Raw genomic sequence first — 14,168 nt, forward strand, 5'->3', positions numbered from 1 at the left:
TGGGCCTCCTTCCATGCCTTCTGGGCTCCCTCCAGGCCAATGCAAGGGGGCCTCTGTCTTTGTTTCTGGAGCAAGGCCAGGCTCCTAAGGAGACAACAGGAGAGGAAGATGGACATGCCAGTTAGATCAGGCCTCTGAGGACCCAGACTGGGCCACATCCACAACTGTCACCCCTTCCACATGGCCTTGCTCCCCACTCCAGTTTCTTTCAGCAAATTGGTACTGGAGTCAGAATCCCAAAGGATTTGACCCCCTGGGTGCCACGTGCAGTGATGATTCCATCAGCTACCAAATTAGACCATTGTCCTCCACCCTTGGATGTTGTGGGTGGGGAGAATGGGAATGGGAGAACATGGGCAGAAGTGACTCAGTTTGGGGCCCCCAGCAGGAACAGCAGCTGTTTGAGTGACTCAGCAAAGGGCAAGTTGGGAGTGCTGAGGTCTGGCGTGGGCCTGGGTGTAGCTGAGCGAGTGGGAATCAGGGACTGATGCTGTCCCTCGTTCCACACAGGACAGCAACCAAGTGGACTCCAGCCTGGAAAAAAAATACAGGGATCACGCATCTGATGGGCCCCATCCACAGCTCCCTGTGTGCCTGTGGCCTGCTCCAAAGCAAACCCAGCTTCATTCAAAGTCATCCAAGATTTTCCCCATCTCCCTCCAGCCTCTTGTCCTGTGGCTCCTCTCAACTCTGCTCCAGCCACGTGGGACCATGTGAATTACCAGAAAGCTCCATCCCCTTCTTTGCTGTAAACCTCTGCCTGAGCCATGCCCTTGGCTTAGAAGGCCCACCACCTCCCCAATTCAGCTGATGCAACTTGGATACAAGCTCCTGCGGACCCCCAATGTGAGTTACATGCCCCTCCCCATGTCACCTGAGCACCTTGGGCCTGCCTTCACTCTTGTGGCCTGATTTAAAATGTAGGTTTTACTATTATTCAGATATGGTAAGGCCGACAGACCAGGCGATGACTACCATTGAAAAAATAGTTTTTTACTCACAGTTGCCAAGAGAAAGGGGCACACCATGCATGGGGGCTACACGGGGAAGCACCAGGGTCAGTCAGGAGGCAGAGGGAGCAGGAGAAAAACGCGGGCAGGAGCCTTTATTGTGGTTTCTGTGGGAAGAATGGGCAAAGCAGGGTAAGCGGGCCAGTCTCAATAACTTCAGGGTCTTTGGGGACTAGGGCCTGTCCCTAGTTGCCTGGTACCTGGCCCTGGGGTGATTAGGACAGGTGGATAGCAGCCCAGAGTGAGAGTGCCCCATAGAGGGACAAATGCGGTGTTTGGGGTTTGGTCTCTAGTTGATTGGTTTGCATGTAAGAGGCACGTTCACAGGCAAAGTGTTCACTCTCAAGGAATCAGCCGGCCTGGGAGAAGTAGTCTCTTGGGGGATCAACATCCCAGATGTCAAAGCATCAGCAACACATGGTTAACACACATCCCTTTCCCCATTTGTTAAACTCTCCTGAGGGCAGCAAATAGGCCATGGTTGGGCCCCAGCACTGACCTGACAACTGGGGGAGGTTTTGAAAAATGTTGGATGGATGAAGGGCCACTGTGGACCAGGCATAGCGCCAGGCACTTGGGGACACAGCAGCAGACAGGAAGGCAAGATCCTTCCTTTCAAGGAACTTACTTCCAGTGGGCATGGTGGACCACAAACCAGGAAACCAAGAAATAAACAAGAGAACTTGAGTTACTGGAAAGTGTTGTGACGGAAATAAAACACAAAAAGGTAACAGTGTCATGGTAGGATGGAGGGGCAGGGACTCCATTCGAAAGGATAGTTAGGGCAGCCGCCGAGGAGGCCTGAATATTGAGGAGTCAGCCATGCAAAGATTTCAGGGCCGAGTGTTCCAGCAGATAAAGGAATGAAGGAATGCATGAATGAATGAATGAATGAATGAACAAATCAATCCTTTGGTCTGGAGGTCCCACCTCTTTACTGCTGGCTGTCATGCATGTTGAGGCTTGAGTACTATAGGTGCTGGAGACTCACATATTAACATAACTTCTCCCATTGTCTCCTGTCATTAATCGGAACATTCCACAGGGCAAGTGAGCAGGCACTTGCGGGCCTCAGGGCAGGACACCATTTTAACCAGCTTTGCTCTTTGACCCCTCAGCCCATTCACCCTGGAGCCAGCAATCTCTTTGCCAAATTTGTCCCTGATGAGAATTAAAGTGGCTGATTTATGGCTCCGGTCCATGGTACCTCTCTCAGAGAAGGGTAAAGGGCAGCCTTGCTCTGTTATTGAGATGCTGCCCAGCCGTTGGACACTCAGGCCAAACCCAGGCCATGCATGCTCCGGGCTAAGTCCCAGGTGCAGACTTCTGGGCTGCCCAGCACCTTCCAGCAAAGACTCCTTCGACAAAGCCCACCCTCAGGGGAGCAGCAGCCGTGGGCCCCTTTGGGGCTCCTTGTAAAGCTCCAGTCTTTACTGGGAGAGCTAGGCTGTCCAGCCAAGCCACCAGGACCCACTCTTCGAAGTGTTTCCCACACTGGCTTGCAGGGCAGTGTCAGCAACTGTCTGGGCTCCCCACAGGCTGCGGCCTCCCCACGCAGCATCACTCTCAGCCATGTGGTTCTTCGCTCCCTACTGGAAGTCCCCACCTGCCTGGAACCCAGCCTGATTCATCGACAGGACCAGGAAAACGGATTGTGTCAGAAGACAGTGTGTTGGGGGGTTGGGAAGGGCGGGAAGGAACATTTCCTGAGCACTTGCTTTCTGCTCAGAGAAGAGAAACAACTGCTCCAAGGTCAAAAGTGCAGGACTTGAACCCAAATCTGTTTTGCTCTTATCCTCTATGGCATGTTGCTATTGCCATCTTATATTCATTCATTCACTCATTCATTCATTCATTGGTCCATTTTTCAATAATTCCACAGGGAGTGGGACAGCACAGATGTCAGAGCCCAGATACCTCTGGTCCAGAGCCTGCTTCTCCACATACTAGCCAAGTGGCCAAGGCCAAAGCTTCCCTCAGTTTCCTTATTAGTAAAAAAGCATAGCGATGCCCAGGCCTGTGAGCATCCTCTGAAGATCAGTGTGGATGCATATGGATCACCTTGGCACACAGTAGGCTCTCAGCCATGTCTGGCACTGGCTTAGGGATGGCAAAGAGCCAGACATGGGTGCCACAAGACTGGCCTTCAAAATGCTCAAAATGCTGTTGAGGGACAGACATGCCACGACTGCTTCTGCTAGTAGGCAAAATGGAATAAGTGCCACATGGAGGCATAAGAAACATGCTGGGACAGTCACATGTAGATGTGGTGAGGGAACTTCCATGGAAGACAAGGCATTTGAGTCCCATCTGTGGGACAGAAAGAGAAGGGACATCCAGGTGGGGAGTACAGCACTGGCCAAGGCTTGGAAACCTAAAGGCTATTTGAGGACAGTGGGGACAGAATAGATCAGTGTCACTTAGGCGAGGAAACTGAGGGAGGAATTGGCAGGGTCTGGTCAGGGGGATTAAGACTGGATGCTGATTGGCTTTGGTTGTTACACTAAAGAACCTGAACTTTATTCTCTGGGCAGAGGGGACCCATGAGTGGTTTTCAAGGAAGACTATGACATAATCTGACCAGGGTCTTAGGGGAAACATCCTGGGGGCAGTGTAGAGGGTGAATGAGGGGGGCTGAGACTGGGGACAGAGACCAACCCAGAGGTTCAAACAAGAGATAAAGAACAGACAAATCTGAATAAAAATGAGATCCATTTATTGAGCACTTATTATGTTTCAAGCACAGTCTGTACATTTTCTCATTCACTCCCCAAAAGTGCTTTCAGTTAGCTGCTCTTGTTCCCATTTTACAGGTGAGAACACTGAGGTGTAAGGAGGTAACTTGCTCAAGGTCACATAGCCTGTGAAGTGCAGAGTTAGGATTCAGCTCCTGGTCTGTCTTAATCCAAAGCCCTGAGAGTTCCCAGGCCCTGATCCTGATGCCCACGGAGGAGAAAGCCCAAAGGTGGATGGAGAGATAGGATAACACACTTAGCATATCTTGATGACTTCTTCCTTCCTCAGCACCCCTGAGCTGGGCATCTCTGTTTGCACCTCCAGACCCACATCCTGCCCCTCTGCCTGCCCTGCTCTGTAACCTGGGAGGCTGGCTGCCTGGGCGGCATCTGCAGGCTCTCTGGTCCCTGCCCATTAGCTTCTGGCTGGTTCCATCAATGGGGCAGGAGAGCAGAGGGGAGGGAGGAGAGTGAGCAGGGTACTTACTCCCTCTCTGCCTCCCTTACGTAGGCAGGCTCCCTTTGTACAGCTCTCTCAGGTTCTGGCAGCTGCTCCCTCTCTTGCCCTTTTAAAACTGGGGGTGGTAACAGCACCCCAAGTTTTCATAAGGGACAGTCTGGGACCTCAGAAGAGAGGGCAGCAGGGATCAGCTTACAGCTCTGGTCCCCGACGTCAGGGGGTTGGATGGGTGTGTGCAAAGAACATGCAGAGGGTGATGCTTAGGGACCAAGCTCGGGGGCCACTGACATTTGTGAGTCCCCAGAGGGCACGGAGCCAACAGGCTGAGGCCAGATGGGGCTGGAGCCTCCTTTTCTCACATCCCATCTGGAAATTGTTACCCACTAACTCCGTTACCTTTGTCAAAAGGGGTGAAGGACCGTGAGAAGAGGTGCCAGTCTCCCGAGAGAGCTCTTGCCTGCAGTTCCACCTTACCCCCCCCGGGGTTACCCCGGCCCAGCCTGGCTTTGTGCTCTCAGAAGGCCTTCGAGGGCACATGGAGCTTCCTCGGGGGTTATCAGGGATACTCTGTCTGGGAACAGAGTGACCTTCTTTTCGAAGGGTTGGCTGAGCCCTCTGGAGCCGGCCCCCATGATGGGTGCCTTTCAGGCAATGAAGACCCCATGTGTCCCTGCCTGTGGCCTGTGTCAAGCTCCAGGAAGGCACCGCCAGCCCCGGCAGCCAGCTAGCCACAGGGAGAGCAAGCCCGGCAGCAGGCTGGAGGAGGTGATGTTGCCAATCGCATATGTCTAGGGTCAGAGAAGGGGAGGGAAGGACAGGGCCTGCGAATTGGATATGTATGTTTGAGATACCAAAATCAGTCTTTGAACAAAGGCAGGTCCATTTAGAGCCATATGGCTTGAGAGCTAGAAAGGGCCTTCCAAAACCCACGCTCATTTCACAGACGAGGACACTGAGGTCTGGGGTGGGGGTGGCCTGGCCACCTGCCTTTCCCCGGCCCCTCTCACCCGCCAGCCCCTATGCCCAGGGAGAAGAGTGGCTGGTCCTAATCTGAATTTCTACCCGCCTTTGTCCCACCGTGGAAGCAGCTGGCTGCCCCGCAGCGGGGGCTGCCTGGGTGCGAGACGCCGACCGTTTTCACAGCGTGGAAATTCGATGCGCTTCTCTTCTCAGGGAGAGGTGTTTGTGAGCCGAAGTGCCAGCCGGCTGAGCGTGGCACGGGGCTTGTCGTTCTGTTCCACAGGCTCCAGCTGCATTGGGGGGGCTGGGGGGCAGGACACACGGGGAGGAAGGGCCAGGGACTGGCAGAGCCCTTAGAAGGGGCCTTGGAGAACATTGCAGGTAAACAGCAAAAAAGCCAAGGGGGACAAGGATTTGCCCAGGGATCAGGGCTCACCCGGTCTGCAGCCCCTGTCCCTGGCCTGGGCACTGTGCATTTGAACTCTGGAGGGCAAAGGGGTCCTGCGAGACAGTAGTGGCCAAAATGGGCCTCTCCATACTTGTAAATTCAAGCTGGGGGCCTTCCAGCCTGGTAGATTGGGTTATTATTCAGCAGATATTTATTCCCCTCCTCCTCCCACTGTGCACAGGGTACACCTCTTGCATACCGAAGGTGGGCTTGGCCATGGGTCTTGCTCTGAGCAAGAAATATTAGCAGACATGGCAGAACAGGGGCTTGAAAAGTGCTTCCATGACTTGACCTGCTCCCTTGCACTCTGGTGGTATCTATAAGGAGAGGTTCCCCTGGGAGGCTGTTGCCCTTTGGCTGGGGTCATAGAACATATTTGAACCTGAATGAGCTTGAGCCCAACCCGCAGTCTGTGACAGAGCGCCCAGCTAAGCCTGTCCTAGATCAGAAGAACCTGCAGGCCCACACATGTGAGAATAAATGCTTATTGCTAGAAGTCACTGAGTTTGGGGATGGTTTGTTTCACAGCATTATTATGGCGATAGCTGATACACGGGCCCAGAGATGGAGCCAGAGAAGGAGCCAAGAGCTGGAACGTGGAAGATGCAGGTTTTCTATGTTCCTTCCCCTGCCATAGCCCTGTGAGAGGGGGGTTGATGGAGATGACGCTGTGGATGCTCTCAGTAAACTCTGAGAGGCCATACAAATGCGGGAGGGCCCCACGTTTCTGTTGATGCTCATTCCCTTTCTGTGAGCCCCCCAGTGTTCAGAACTAGAAAGTGGCAAAGCTGAGACTAGAACCAGGTCTCTTGGCTCCATTTTCCAATCTACCAGGCAGCTCAACCCTGAGCCAGCTGAGTGGTGAGACCCATGAGGATGGGAACCACCCTCTCTCCCCTTGTTACGCTGTGTCCTTGCCAGGCCAAGTGAGGCGTCCTGTCAATGTTAAGGTCATGAGGGGTGAGCAGGGAGCCTGCAGTTCCAATGCCCATAGATTTGTATCCAACCTTACGTAAGTCACTTCCCCTCTCTAGGCCGGGACTCCTGCCTCTTTCAAGAGAGGGACACTAGACCTGTCACCTGTGAGGCCCCTCCTCCTCAGGTGAGTTCAGGAATCAGCTCTCACTCGCGGGTTCATTCAGTGGGTCTTTGCTGAGGCCACTCTGGCCAAGGATCATGCCAGGGACCCACAATGCCCAGCCCTGGTCCCCTTCTCCATGAAGTCCCTGATTTAGAAATTTTAAAAATAAACAAGGAGGAAAATAGTTTGGGATATCAGCAAACTTAGGCCAAGAGTTTTCCTCCTGCTCCAAAATTCTTCTTCCTGAACAGTATTTAGAGATCGCCACGTGGGTTTCGGCCTTTTCAGCCCTTATCTCCCCAGGAAGGGCAAGCAGACCTAGTATAACTGGCTTCACAGTCATGGTGTGTCTATTTCATTCCCAAGAGATAAGATAATCATCATTAATTATATGGTGAATAGTTGGGAGTGATTGTAGAGGAAAGCAGCTGAAAGAGCTAATTTTTACTTATGGAAAACTCACTCTGAGTCCGACACTGTCCCAAATGTTTTTTTCTGTACATTAACCAAGTGGATCTCCCAATAGTCCTAGAAAATATATAGGTACAGTCTTCATCATTCCCATTTACAGATGGAGAAACTGAGGCATAGGGCATGTACATAACTGGCTGTGAGCATCCCCTGGTACTACAGCTGGCTGAAAAGCAGAGGGGCAGAGGTCTCTGGTCCCAGCCCTTCTAGCTCTGATCTGCTGTGTGGCTTGGGGCAAAAAACTAATCTCTCTGTTTTCTCAACTGAAATACGGAAAAATAGCACCAACCTCATAGGGCTATTGTGAAGATTAAATGAGTTGATGTGGTGTCATGCCTAGTATGGTTGCTGATGTAGGACAGGGCTCAGGAAATAGGAAAAACTGTCATAAAAAAAAAGAGAAAAGGTGACTGGGCAGATACCCTAACCCCAGAACATCCCCAGGACAGCCAGCCAGGACTCTGAGAGCCTCTCTCAGCTCCACTGAAAGTATTTGAGGGAAAAAGAATTCTCCCCCTCCTCACCTCTGCTCAGCACCCCTGGGACCTGTTGCAGGGGTAAGGCTAGGTGAGGGGTGAGTCTCAGACCTGGGAGTCAGCCAGGCCTGGGTCCCCTCCTGCTCCACTACCTTATAAGCTCCATGTCCTCGGGCACTCGTTCCCATCTCTAGCCTCGGTTTTCTCATCTGTGCAACAAGGCAGGAACCACCATTTCACAGGTGTGGTAAGGAGGGGGTAAGACCACTTAGCTCATGTTTATTAAGCTCTTGCATGTTCCAGCCACTCTTCTGTGTATATCACAGCCCTCTGTAGAGAAGTTACTATAATTAAACCCATTTTACCGATGCAAAAACTGAGGCTCAGATAGGCTAAGGAAACTGCATAAGGTCACACAGCACCAGAGTGGTAGATGTGAGATGTCAGCCGAGCAGGGCTACAGAGCCCAGGGCCTGTGGTTTTGGTAAATTGCTCCCAGCAGTCCCTCTCCAGCTCTCTGATTTCAAAAGCAGGGAAAAATGGGCAATGTCCTGACCTCATGGCCAGAGCTAACAGGTCCTGGCTATTTATGAAACATGCCCAAGGAGTCCTGGGGTTCCACAGAGGCTGACACAATTCCCTGCCCGGTTCTACTTGACAGTCATCCCTGGACACTGGCCGTAAGCAGGGGCTGGAGCAGCCAGGCCTTCCTGCCCTGCTTGCTTCCTAGCTTGGAGGTGAACGTGGCCTCCACTTGGCCAGTTCCTTTTCCCCAGAGCACCTTCTTCCTGTTGCTCCAGTTTGCATCCCCTCAGGCCCAGGACAAATCAGTCCCCTCATTCTGCTTGCCGGGGGAACAGGTCACCGCAGGAAACCCTTTTGGCCCCAAGCAGCTCCCTGTCCACATTCCTGCAGCTCCAGGGGAAGGGTGGCCCCACCTAAAGTCATCCATCCTGGCTGGAAGGACTGTCCGGGTCAACTTGTCCCACCTCCCCATTTTCATAGACCAGGAAACGGACATGCAGAGAGGCGCAGGGCTCTGTCCAAATACACTGGAGCTCAAGGTGGGGTCAGGACAAACCATGAAAACAGCCACCACTGAAAAGCCTTAGGACAGGCAAAAAGCTGTGCTGACTGCTGCCTGTCACCTAGTACTCAACCCAGCCCTGCAAGGTGGGTGTCACTGTTCCCATTTCGTAGCAGGGGAAACTGAGGCACAGAGAGGTTACCTAAGGTCACACAGATTTGGCAGTCTAAAGATTTAAGCCAAGGTCTATCCTGACTCCTAATCCAGTGCTCTTTTCTCTTGGTCATACCATCAGTAACTACATACTGAGTCTGTGGGCCAAGGGCCACCCACCAAAATGACTGGATTCCCTCACCACTGCCATCACCCAGAAAACCTGGCCAAAGGTGGGTGGGGCTGTCTCCTTAACCCAGTACCCTGGGGTTCCTCTCCAGGGTTTCATCTTTCACCTTACTTTTTTCCAGAAGTTTCTCAACCATTTCAAGCTGCCTGCGATACACAGAAAAAGGTGCGTCCCACGACCTCAGCCTCCTTCCTGCTTTTTTCTCCCTTGCTCTTCCTGCACTGGGGCCACACTGGTCCCTCACCACCTGCCCACACCCTTCTTGGGTCTCCCCTCCAGACGCTTCCTCTCCCCAGCCGCACCTGTCAGAATCCTGCCTATTTGCAGGTAGACAGAAGTTCAAATCCCTCCTCACCTCATATGAGCTGTGTGACCTTGAGCAAGTCACTTTTGCTTACTGGGCCTCAGTTTCCTCCTTTGCAAATGAGGTGATAATAGCAGCTTTGGAGGGATATTTGGAGGATTGGTAAACTATTGTATGTAAAACAGTTCAGCACTACATTATGGTGACACAAGGGTGGAGGTGATTTCGAATGAGACCAAGGGCAGGATGAGAGACTGAGTGGGGCAGAATCAGGAGGGTGTGGCTTGGATGCTGGAGAGAGAACTCCCGATGGTGACCAGGACCATGTCCAAGTGAGGCCAAGCAGCAGGACACTCCAGCCAGTGGGCAGTAGCTGGTGTCCCAGAGGAGGTGGCCGAGTGCCTCCCTGGGTAGATGGGGCACCACACCAGGCTAAAGTTTGGGGAAAAGATTCACAACAGCCTTCTTAGTATTCGTATCCCCACTTCACAGACAAGGAAAGAAAGGCACAGAAAGGCTAGGTAACTTTCCAAAATCACCCACAATGAAAGCAGCAAAACCAGAATTAGAACCCAAGCAGTCTGCTAACCAAATATTCTCCAGGCCAGCTCACCACGGGTCTAAACTGAAGTACTGACACGTCATAATTTGCCCTGCCCTGGACCCCAACTGAGCCAGGATGTGGACAGATTCCCAAGGAAAGCAGAAAAACAGGCCAGTGGTCAGCTATCCCTCTCCCACCCCCAGGCAGCCAAATTCTCCCTCCTTCTGACCCGCCCTGGAGCTACCAGAAAGAGGACTGGCTCCAAAGACAATTTCTAACAATTAAAACTAAACAACAGGAAACAATTAAATGAGAGCAAGAGGGGGCCCTGGGCCCTTGAACTTGCAGGGCTGGGGCTGGCAGCAGGCCCCAGTAGCCTCCACACTCAAGCTCCCTTATTAAAATAAACTGCAGTACAATGGGCCTTGGGCAGCCTATAAAGTGATTTGGGGCCAAATTGGCACCATCAGCTAGCAATGTGCCACAGGGGGTCCCTGAGCCCTGGCCAGGTTGGTGACACTGGCCATAGTGACCTTTTCTGGCTGATGATAGCAGCCCTGCCATGGAGGGGAAGAGGAGGGGCCACCCAAACCTCAGAGGCTTCTTGGAGATGGCTGAACTCTTTAAACTCTCTATCTTCCTCTTTGCACGCTAAGCTGTGGCCTTCCTCTAGGCTGGGACAGTGGCTCTGTTTGCCCTGCCTTCACCCCTAGGGACCACTCATGCCTCCTCCCAAGATGGTTATCAAGCCCCTCCCTCTGAATTACTTGTTGATGGGCCTGCTCCAGGCTCCTTTCTCAAAAGAAACAACCCTCCTGCCTCTAAAGTGGGACCTAAAGACCTGGGGTAAGCAAATCCCCTGGAGGGGCTGCTTCCTCACTACCACCCCCCCCCCCCCCCCCACTATATTATACAGTCCACATTCTACACATGAAAATGCTGCCCTTGGAGTTGTGGGATGCAGTGGTCCTCATGTCAAAGTAGCACCTTAGGAGACCTATTCTGAACCCCTTCAACATGGGCAATCTCGCCTCCTCCCTGCAGGCCACATGGTCCACAGGTCCTGGGTCTTGTCAATGAAACCAAGTGGTCTCACTTCCCAGAAATCCTTCCCCCTCCTGTCTCCTGGCAGCAAGTGTGAGTCCCTCTGAGAGCAGGCCCTGGGATGCCTGGAGAGGAGGACTTGGCTTTAGAGCTGGGCTCAAGTTCTTGTGACTTTGGGCAAGGGCCTTGGCCCACTGGGTCTCAGTTTATCCGTCTGTAAAAGGGATGAAAATCAGATTGAGACTGTGGAGGGAAAAATGCTCTCTCCCAGCAACAAGAACGAAAGCCAGTGTTTAATGGGTGCCTTCTAAGGGCCAGCGCTTGATGTGCATTTTCACGCTATTGTCACACACATCTCAGAGGCGAGGGACTGAGCTTTTCTCCACCCACCAGATGGGGAGGCTGAGGCAACAAGCAGGGCCAGGCCTTACGTGTGAGCAGGCTGGCCCCTCGCACACGCCCTGCCTCTGCACTCTCTCTGGTCAGGGCCAACCGGAGAGGAAGGTTGAACTAACAGGGCTTCCATCCCCACCCACCCCCAAGCCATCTGTCTTATCCTGTGGCCCATCCTAACCCTCAGGGAACACATGGGTGTGGCCAGTGGGGTCCTGCTGTGTCCCCACCCCCACCCCTAGGGAAGCCTCTATGGGTGGAGGAGGGAGGGGACAACCCACGCCCTTGACCTCTGCCTCCACCAACCCCCCACCCCAAAAGAAGACCTGTCTGCCCCCCTCTGCTTCCCTTTCAGCCCCTTTCTCTGCCCCTCCCACAGAGGATTTATGGTTTTAATAATGCAGACTTTCTCCTCCAGCCACTCTTGTTGTTTAGTCTCCTCTAAAGATCCTTAAAATTAAAACACTAATCAGGAATTTATTTTCTCATCAATCCTGCCCTTCAGGTTATGAGGCCCCGGTGTTTTCACAGCCTCTGGCCGGTCAAAGGGAACAAGGGCTCTGGTCTTGGGAGAGCTAGAGAGACAGAAAGACAGAGATCTCAGACCCAGGTTAGAGAGAAAGGGAGAAAGGGCTTCATGCAGAGACTGTGAAGGGTGGGAAGAGAGAAAGAGGGAGACAAGGAGGGAAGCAGACAGAGACGCAGGCAGATAGACGGGCAAACAGCAGGAGATGGAGACAAGGGTTAGAAACCCAGGGAGCCCAGAGACAGTGAGGAGGGTGAGGGCAGGGAGGGAGGGCCAGGAATGGAAGACAGAGGAAAGGAAACGAAAGCAAAGCAGACTGGGGACAACAGAGAAAGGCAGAGGTGAGAAAACAGGGAAAACACACAGGCTGGGGCCTGGAGACACCTCGCACCTCTCCTATGAGCGCACATTTCTGGAGGGGTCCTGTGGCACGCCTGTGTCCCCAATGATCCAAGGTTTTTCCCCTTTGCTGTCTTTAGAGATAAACTGGGCGGGCTGATTTCTGGCTCTGAGACCCTGCAAGATGCTTAGTGAAGCCCTCAGGAGGCCCTCACTTCCCTCTCCCTTTGAGCTGCAGAAAAGCCTGCTGGATCCCAGGCCTTGCTCTCCCCAACCCTCCTGTCAGCATTGGCAGCTCTGAGAAAGCGTCACCTCTCTCCACCTACCTCTCCCTGCCCACCCAAAGGGGCTGTTTGTAAACCCTGTTTCTCCTGGCCCATGATCACTGTTCCCTCTATGAAAAGCCTTGAGAACAATCAGATCACCCTGAGCACTAAAGAAAAAGTCTACTGCCTGCTCTGCCTTTGACTGGCTGTGTGATGGTAGGCAAGTCACTGGCCCTCTCTGAGCCTTGGTTTCTTCATCTGCAGAACAAGGAGTTTAGATGATCTCTACAGCACCTTCTTGCTCTAATGGTCTACATCTTTGATGTGGTCATTTTGGAAGTCCCCAAACTAAGCAAAGAAATGGAAAATCTGTATTTTGCTCATGTGTTCATTTGACAAAAGGAATTGAGGGCCTGCTAATGTGGAAGGTGCTATGCCAGGCACTGGGAAGTCACCCTAAAGAGCCTGAACTTGGCCTTGATTCATGGTAAAGACACAACCTCCCACACCCTCAATTTATTCATGTGTAAAATGGTAGGATGTGGCACCAGTCCTGCCTCAGAGAATCATTGTTCAAGAAAGGCCTTTGCAATCAATGACTCTCTCATCGTTGGTTTCTACCTCTCTCTCCCCCTCTCCCTTCCTCTCTCTGAAATCAATAAAGATATACTTTTTAAAAAAAAAAAAAAAGAAAAAGAAAGGCCTTTGTCAACAGAGGTCGGACATCAGAAAGGGTCAGTCAGCATCCAAAGTGTGTGGAGAACCCGAGAGGAACTCACTCTGCCTGCTCTGCAGCCTCCCAGGCCCTGGGCGAGCCTTCAGTCATGTCTCAGGTTGGCTGGTGCTGTGGTCAGGCCTCCGTCTCACAGCCAGTCCAGTCCCTGAAGGCCCGGATATAACTGGGGGCCTACGGTGGAGCCAGAAGACCCGAGTTTGACTTTCTGCAGCACTTGCAAGGCCACTTCCTGCCAGGACCCCAGAGTCATCCTTCAAGGACATTAAGTCCTGCCTCACCTGGGGTGAGATGTGAGGACTCAGAGAGGTAGCTCGGGTGGAAGGGCTAGGCCCACAGTAGGTATTCAGGAAACCCTTGCTCAGCACCTGGTTTAAGCCCAAAACCATTAATAACACCCAGGGCAAGAATACTGGACGCCATGTGACCCACTCAAGGGTGACCAGGGATTGTGGCTCAGCCCACTCCAGAAAGTTGGGGGGCTCGGGGCTCCCTGCCAAAAAAGCCTTTCCTGGGCTGGCATTAGCATTTTCCAAGATGATTCAGCAAAACCAGGGGGTTAGCCAGGCCTCCCCTTTCTGCTGAGAGCTTGTTCATGCTACAGCCTAGCTTGTTGGCCTGATAGGAAATCAATGTGTTTATGATCCGAGGCCTCTTGCAATAAGGGGAGGGAATAATTGCTCTTCGGAGGCCTGAATAGCAGCGTTCCCAATGTACTGGTCTAGCTCGCTGTGCACCTCCCCGGCCCAGAATCTTTCCTTTGTTCAAGTTGAAGAATCCAGGGTCTGTAGAACCCAGGACTGTCGTCAAAGGACCTGTCATCCCCCCACCCTAAGAGGTCGACGAGCCCTCTCAGGATCCCTGTCATTTAGGAACCAGTATCTGTCAAATCACTCACCCTGAGAAAAGGGAGTCTGACTGTGTCCTCAAGAGGTTTTGAATCTGAAATAATAGAGCCCTGATCTCTAACTTATACTCCTACCGGAGATAATATATGGTAGAGGAAAA

General features: G+C 52.6%; 1 long non-coding RNA gene across 3 annotated transcripts in view; it reads left to right on the forward strand.

The window, feature by feature from the left end:
- The window catches only part of LOC107530333 (uncharacterized), a 124,573-nt gene that overhangs the window by 79,274 nt on the left and 31,131 nt on the right, over positions 1-14,168 (forward strand). Inside the window, exon 3 of one of the 3 annotated variants that reach the window (XR_015715292.1) lies at positions 511-846. The exons of 1 other annotated variant lie outside the window; for it this stretch is intronic. This is a non-coding gene — a long non-coding RNA (uncharacterized LOC107530333). The remainder of the gene's footprint in view (positions 1-510; positions 847-14,168) is intronic. One more of the 3 variants, XR_015715293.1, reaches the window with a different exon arrangement.

Source organism: Miniopterus natalensis, chromosome 11 (genome assembly GCF_054644295.1).
Source record: "Miniopterus natalensis isolate mMinNat1 chromosome 11, mMinNat1.hap1, whole genome shotgun sequence".
Classification (NCBI taxonomy): domain Eukaryota; kingdom Metazoa; phylum Chordata; class Mammalia; order Chiroptera; family Miniopteridae; genus Miniopterus; species Miniopterus natalensis.